The sequence below is a fragment of the Vigna unguiculata genome, chromosome 2, assembly GCF_037176805.1.
Source record: "Vigna unguiculata cultivar grain cowpea cultivar isolate G323 ecotype 2 chromosome 2, ASM3717680v1, whole genome shotgun sequence".
NCBI classification, from domain to species: domain Eukaryota; kingdom Viridiplantae; phylum Streptophyta; class Magnoliopsida; order Fabales; family Fabaceae; genus Vigna; species Vigna unguiculata.
This window is the reverse complement of record NC_140793.1, coordinates 5489178-5496677: the sequence shown is the minus strand read 5'-3', so window position 1 is coordinate 5496677 and position 7500 is coordinate 5489178. Positions and strand designations below refer to the sequence as shown.

Below are 7500 nucleotides of genomic sequence, written 5' to 3'. Positions count from 1 at the left end.
AAGTAAACCCGAGTTCATATAATGCACCGCATCCAAAAGAACTAGCCACAACACGTGCATCACTGAGATGTTTCACTAGATGGAACACGTGCGTGACATTAGGATCCTCCAACACCTCTTCGTGATGGAAAGATAGAATTCGAAGCAACCACAGAAGTACCGTCTAGTGGGTAGGCAACACAGGGACTGATCAACCAATATCACCCAAGGCAACGGGTGAAAATGGAAGAGATGCATGCTTGACCGTTCGATACGCAAGGCATGGAGCCAGCCAGCAAGTGCATCTCGATTACAACTCACACACCCTCACGTTCGCAAGACACCACACCACAAGACGGTCCACCCCCCACCTACCATGGGCAAGCAAGCAAATGGAAACATCAAGTGACGCAGGGTCAAGCATCGCTAGGCATGAAAATAACTTTCCACAATATCCGAGGGACTAGCTGCCGAGCTAACCAACGATCAGTGACGACCGTGTGTTGGTATTAATAAAGCTCAACAACTATGAAGAGGCTAGTTGTGCCATGATAAACATGCTAACGCACGCACCACGTGAGGGGGGAGGCCTCATCAAGCTCCCTTTAAAACCTGCCAGTGTGGAGCTGGCCGGCTCAAGGAGCACTCCCCCCCTATAAGAGGTTAATATGCAAAAGGCAAAATTGTACAAGTAGATACACTTTTTTTGAGCAGACATAAGTCCATATCTCGGGCTACACTTCGAATTTTGATGCGATTTTTTGCAGTAATTCGTAGAATAATGGTATCTCCTTGCTCACCAAATTTCATAATTTTTCTCGAAGGGGAACTATTTTTTTTATTTTTTTTACTTACCGGGTATGTGTAAAATCGGGAAAAATAGAAAAGCACATGTAGACTTCGAATTTCGACCTCATTTTTTCCAGTCCACCACTAAACAATATCAGGAACCTCCCCACAAAATTTCATTCAGTTTGGCCAAGGTCTTAAATTTGACAAATTTTGGCACCAAGCTATCTAGTCGCGGTGCACCGACCAACTTGGCCAAGTGCAAAATCCATCCAATTCAAAACTTTTGTGCACCAACACTTTTACAGTACTCATTTGGGGACATTTGGAGGCCTTTCCAACCCTCACATCTCAAAAACCACGAATTTCATTTTTTCACAAAACTCCACACAAGCCATCTAGCTATGCCGCGGTGCACCGACCAACTTGGCCATGTGCAAAACCCTCCGAACTCAAAACTTTCGTGCACCAAGAATTTCATGGTATTCATTTGGGGACATTTGGAGGCCTTTCCAACCCTCACATCTCAAAAACCACGAATTTCATTTTTTCACAAAACTCCCCACCAAGCCTTCTAGCTATGCCGCGGTGCACCGCCAACCTTGGCCATGTGCAAAACCCTCCGAACTCAAAACTTTCGTGCACCAAGAATTTCATGGTATTCATTTGGGGGCATTTGGAGGCCTTTCCAACCCTCACATCTCAAAAACCACGAATTTCATTTTTTCACAAATCTCCCCACCAAGCCATTTAGCTATGCCGTGGTGCACCGCCAACCTTGGCCATGTGCAAAACCCTCCGAACTCAAAACTTTCGTGCACCAAGAATTTCATGGTATTCATTTGGGGGCATTTGGAGGCCTTTCCAACCCTCACATCTCAAAAACCACGAATTTCATTTTTTCACAAATCTCCCCACCAAGCCATTTAGCTATGCCGTGGTGCACCGCCAACCTTGGCCATGTGCAAAACCCTCCGAACTCAAAACTTTCGTGCACCAAGACTTTCATGGTATTCATTTGGGGGCATTTGGAGGCCTTTCCAACCCTCACATCTCAAAAACCACGAATTTCATTTTTTCACAAAACTCCCACCAAGCCTTCTAGCTATGCCGCGGTGCACCGACCAACTTGGCCACGTGCAAAACCCTCCGAACTCAAAACTTTCGTGCACCAAGAATTTCATGGTATTCATTTGGGGGCATTTGGAGGCCATTCCAGCCCTCACATCTCAAAAACCACGAATTTCATTTTTTCACAAATCTCCCCACCAAGCCATTTAGCTATGCCGCGGTGCACCGCCAACCTTGGCCATGTGCAAAACCCTCCGAACTCAAAACTTTCGTGCACCAAGAATTTCATGGTATTCATTTGGGGGCATTTGGAGGCCTTTCCAACCCTCACATCTCAAAAACCACGAATTTCATTTTTTCACAAATCTCCCCACCAAGCCATTTAGCTATGCCGTGGTGCACCGCCAACCTTGACCATGTGCAAAACCCTCCGAACTCAAAACTTTCGTGCACCAAGAATTTCATGGTATTCATTTGGGGGCATTTGGAGGCCTTTCCAACCCTCACATCTCAAAAACCACGAATTTCATTTTTTCACAAAACTCCCACCAAGCCTTCTAGCTATGCCGCGGTGCACCGACCAACTTGGCCATGTGCAAAACCCTCCGAACTCAAAACTTTCGTGCACCAAGAATTTCATGGTATTCATTTGGGGGCATTTGGAGGCCATTCCAACCCTCACATCTCAAAAACCACGAATTTCATTTTTTCACAAATCTCCCCACCAAGCCATTTAGCTATGCCGCGGTGCACCGCCAACCTTGGCCATGTGCAAAACCCTCCGAACTCAAAACTTTCGTGCACCAAGAATTTTATGGTATTCATTTGGGGGCATTTGGAGGCCTTTCCAACCCTCACATCTCAAAAACCACGAATTTCATTTTTTCACAAATCTCCCCACCAAGCCATTTAGCTATGCCGTGGTGCACCGCCAACCTTGGCCATGTGCAAAACCCTCCGAACTCAAAACTTTCGTGCACCAAGACTTTCATGGTATTCATTTGGGGGCATTTGGAGGCCTTTCCAACCCTCACATCTCAAAAACCACGAATTTCATTTTTTCACAAAACTCCCACCAAGCCTTCTAGCTATGCCGCGGTGCACCGACCAACTTGGCCACGTGCAAAACCCTCCGAACTCAAAACTTTCGTGCACCAAGAATTTCATGGTATTCATTTGGGGGCATTTGGAGGCCATTCCAGCCCTCACATCTCAAAAACCACGAATTTCATTTTGTCACAAATCTCCCCACCAAGCCATTTAGCTATGCCGTGGTGCACCGCCAACCTTGGGCATGTGCAAAACCCTCCGAACTCAAAACTTTCGTGCACCAAGAATTTCATGGTATTCATTTGGGGGCATTTGGAGGCCTTTCCAACCCTCACATCTCAAAAACCACGAATTTCATTTTTTCACAAAACTCCCACCAAGCCTTCTAGCTATGCCGCGGTGCACCGACCAACTTGGCCATGTGCAAAACCCTCCGAACTCAAAACTTTCGTGCACCAAGAATTTCATGGTATTCATTTGGGGGCATTTGGAGGCCATTCCAACCCTCACATCTCAAAAACCACGAATTTCATTTTTTCACAAATCTCCCCACCAAGCCATTTAGCTATGCCGCGGTGCACCGCCAACCTTGACCATGTGCAAAACCCTCCGAACTCAAAACTTTCGTGCACCAAGAATTTCATGGTATTCATTTGGGGGCATTTGGAGGCCTTTCCAACCCTCACATCTCAAAAATCACGAATTTCATTTTTTCACAAATCTCCCCACCAAGCCATTTAGCTATGCCGTGGTGCACCGCCAACCTTGGCCATGTGCAAAACCCTCCGAACTCAAAACTTTCGTGCACCAAGACTTTCATGGTATTCATTTGGGGGCATTTGGAGGCCTTTCCAATCCTCACATCTCAAAAACCACGAATTTCATTTTTTCACAAAACTCCCACCAAGCCTTCTAGCTATGCCGCGGTGCACCGACCAACTTTGCCATGTGCAAAACCCTCCGAACTCAAAACTTTCGTGCACCAAGAATTTCATGGTATTCATTTGGGGGCATTTGGAGGCCTTTCCAACCCTCACATCTCAAAAATCACGAATTTCATTTTTTCACAAATCTCCCCACCAAGCCATTTAGCTATGCCGTGGTGCACCGCCAACCTTGGCCATGTGCAAAACCCTCCGAACTCAAAACTTTCGTGCACCAAGACTTTCATGGTATTCATTTGGGGGCATTTGGAGGCCTTTCCAATCCTCACATCTCAAAAACCACGAATTTCATTTTTTCACAAAACTCCCACCAAGCCTTCCAGCTATGCCGCGGTGCACCGACCAACTTTGCCATGTGCAAAACCCTCCGAACTCAAAACTTTCGTGCACCAAGAATTTCATGGTATTCAGTTGGGGGCATTTGGAGGCCATTCAAACCCTCACATCTCAAAAACCACGAATTTCATTTTTTCACAAATCTCCCCACCAAGCCATTTAGCTATGCCGCGGTGCACCGCCAACCTTGGCCATGTGCAAAACCCTCCGAACTCAAAACTTTCGTGCCCCAAGAATTTCATGGTATTCATTTGGGGGCATTTGGAAGCCTTTCCAACCCTCACATCTCAAAAACCACGAATTTCATTTTTTCACAAATCTCCCCACCAAGCCATTTAGCTATGCCGTGGTGCACCGCCAACCTTGGCCATGTGCAAAACCCTCCGAACTCAAAACTTTCGTGCACCAAGACTTTCATGGTGTTCATTTGGGGGCATTTGGAGGCCTTTCCAACCCTCACATCTCAAAAACCACGAATTTCATTTTTTCACAAAACTCCCCACCAAGCCATTTAGCTATGCCGTGGTGCACCGACCAACTTGGCCATGCTCAAAACTTTCGTGCACCAAGACTTTCATGGTATTCATTTGGGGGCATTTGGAGGCCAATCCAACCTTCACAACTCAAAAACCACGAATTTCATTTTTTCACAAAACTCCCCACCAAGCCATTTAGCTATGCCGTGGTGCACCGACCAACTTGGCCATGTGCAAAACCCAACCAACTCAACTTTCGTGCACCAAGACTTTCATGGTATTCATTTGGGGGCATTTGGAGGCCTTTCCAACCCTCACATCTGAAAAACCACGAATTTCATTTTTTCACAAATCTCCCCACCAAGCCATTTAGCTATGCCGTGGTGCACCGCCAACCTTGGCCATGTGCAAAACCCTCCGAACTCAAAACTTTCGTGCACCAAGACTTTCATGGTATTCATTTGGGGACATTTGGAGGCCTTTCCAACCCTCACATCTCAAAAACCACGAATTTCATTTTTTCACAAAACTCCGCACAAACCATCTAGCCATGCCGCGGTGCACCGACCAACTTGGCCATTTGCAAAACCCTCCGAACTCAAAACTTTCGTGCACCAAGAATTTCATGGTATTCATTTGGGGACATTTGGAGGCCTTTCCAACCCTCACATCTCAAAAACCACGAATTTCATTTTTTCACAAAACTCCCCCCCAAGCCTTCTAGCTATGCCGTGGTGCACCGCCAACCTTGGCCATGTGCAAAACCCTCCGAACTCAAAACTTTCGTGCACCAAGAATTTCATGGTATTCATTTGGGGGCATTTGGAGGCCTTTCCAACCCTCACATCTCAAAAACCACAAATTTCATTTTGTCACAAATCTCCCCACCAAGCCATTTAGCTATGCCGTGGTGCACCGCCAACCTTGGGCATGTGCAAAACCCTCCGAACTCAAAACTTTCGTGCACCAAGAATTTCATGGTATTCATTTGGGGGCATTTGGAGGCCTTTCCAACCCTCACATCTCAAAAACCACGAATTTCATTTTTTCACAAAACTCCCACCAAGCCTTCTAGCTATGCCGCAGTGCACCGACCAACTTGGCCATGTGCAAAACCCTCCGAACTCAAAACTTTCGTGCACCAAGAATTTCATGGTATTCATTTGGGGGCATTTGGAGGCCATTCCAACCCTCACATCTCAAAAACCACGAATTTCATTTTTTCACAAATCTCCCCACCAAGCCATTTAGCTATGCCGCGGTGCACCGCCAACCTTGGCCATGTGCAAAACCCTCCGAACTCAAAACTTTCGTGCACCAAGAATTTCATGGTATTCATTTGGGGGCATTTGGAGGCCTTTCCAACCCTCACATCTCAAAAATCACGAATTTCATTTTTTCACAAATCTCCCCACCAAGCCATTTAGCTATGCCGTGGTGCACCGCCAACCTTGGCCATGTGCAAAACCCTCCGAACTCAAAACTTTCGTGCACCAAGACTTTCATGGTATTCATTTGGGGGCATTTGGAGGCCTTTCCAATCCTCACATCTCAAAAACCACGAATTTCATTTTTTCACAAAACTCCCACTAAGCCTTCTAGCTATGCCGCGGTGCACCGACCAACTTTGCCATGTGCAAAACCCTCCGAACTCAAAACTTTCGTGCACCAAGAATTTCATGGTATTCATTTGGGGGCATTTGGAGGCCTTTCCAACCCTCACATCTCAAAAACCACGAATTTCATTTTTTCACAAATCTCCCCACCAAGCCATTTAGCTATGCCGCGGTGCACCGCCAACCTTGGCCATGTGCAAAACCCTCCGAACTCAAAACTTTCGTGCACCAAGAATTTCATGGTATTCATTTGGGGGCATTTGGAGGCCTTTCCAACCCTCACATCTCAAAAATCACGAATTTCATTTTTTCACAAATCTCCCCACCAAGCCATTTAGCTATGCCGTGGTGCACCGCCAACCTTGGCCATGTGCAAAACCCTCCCAACTCAAAACTTTCGTGCACCAAGACTTTCATGGTATTCATTTGGGGGCATTTGGAGGCCTTTCCAATCCTCACATCTCAAAAACCACGAATTTCATTTTTTCACAAAACTCCCACTAAGCCTTCTAGCTATGCCGCGGTGCACCGACCAACTTTGCCATGTGCAAAACCCTCCGAACTCAAAACTTTCGTGCACCAAGAATTTCATGGTATTCATTTGGGGGCATTTGGAGGCCTTTCCAACCCTCACATCTCAAAAACCACGAATTTCATTTTTTCACAAATTTCCCCACCAAGCCATTTAGCTATGCCGCGGTGCACCGCCAACCTTGGCCATGTGCAAAACCCTCCGAACTCAAAACTTTCGTGCACCAAGAATTTCATGGTATTCATTTGGGGGCATTTGGAGGCCTTTCCAACCCTCACATCTCAAAAATCACGAATTTCATTTTTTCACAAATCTCCCCACCAAGCCATTTAGCTATGCCGTGGTGCACCGCCAACCTTTGCCATGTGCAAAACCCTCCGAACTCAAAACTTTCGTGCACCAAGACTTTCATGGTATTCATTTGGGGGCATTTGGAGGCCTTTCCAATCCTCACATCTCAAAAACCACGAATTTCATTTTTTCACAAAACTCCCACTAAGCCTTCTAGCTATGCCGCGGTGCACCGACCAACTTTGCCATGTGCAAAACCCTCCGAACTCAAAACTTTCGTGCACCAAGAATTTCATGGTATTCATTTGGGGGCATTTGGAGGCCTTTCCAACCCTCACATCTCAAAAATCACGAATTTCATTTTTTCACAAATCTCCCCACCAAGCCATTTAGCTATGCCGTGGTGCACCGCTAAC

General features: G+C 46.3%; 1 long non-coding RNA gene across 1 annotated transcript in view; it reads left to right on the top strand.

Annotated features, from left to right (window-relative positions):
• The window catches only part of LOC146888246 (uncharacterized), a 16366-nt gene that overhangs the window by 1069 nt on the left and 7797 nt on the right, over positions 1-7500 (top strand). The gene's annotated exons all lie outside the window — the stretch shown is intronic.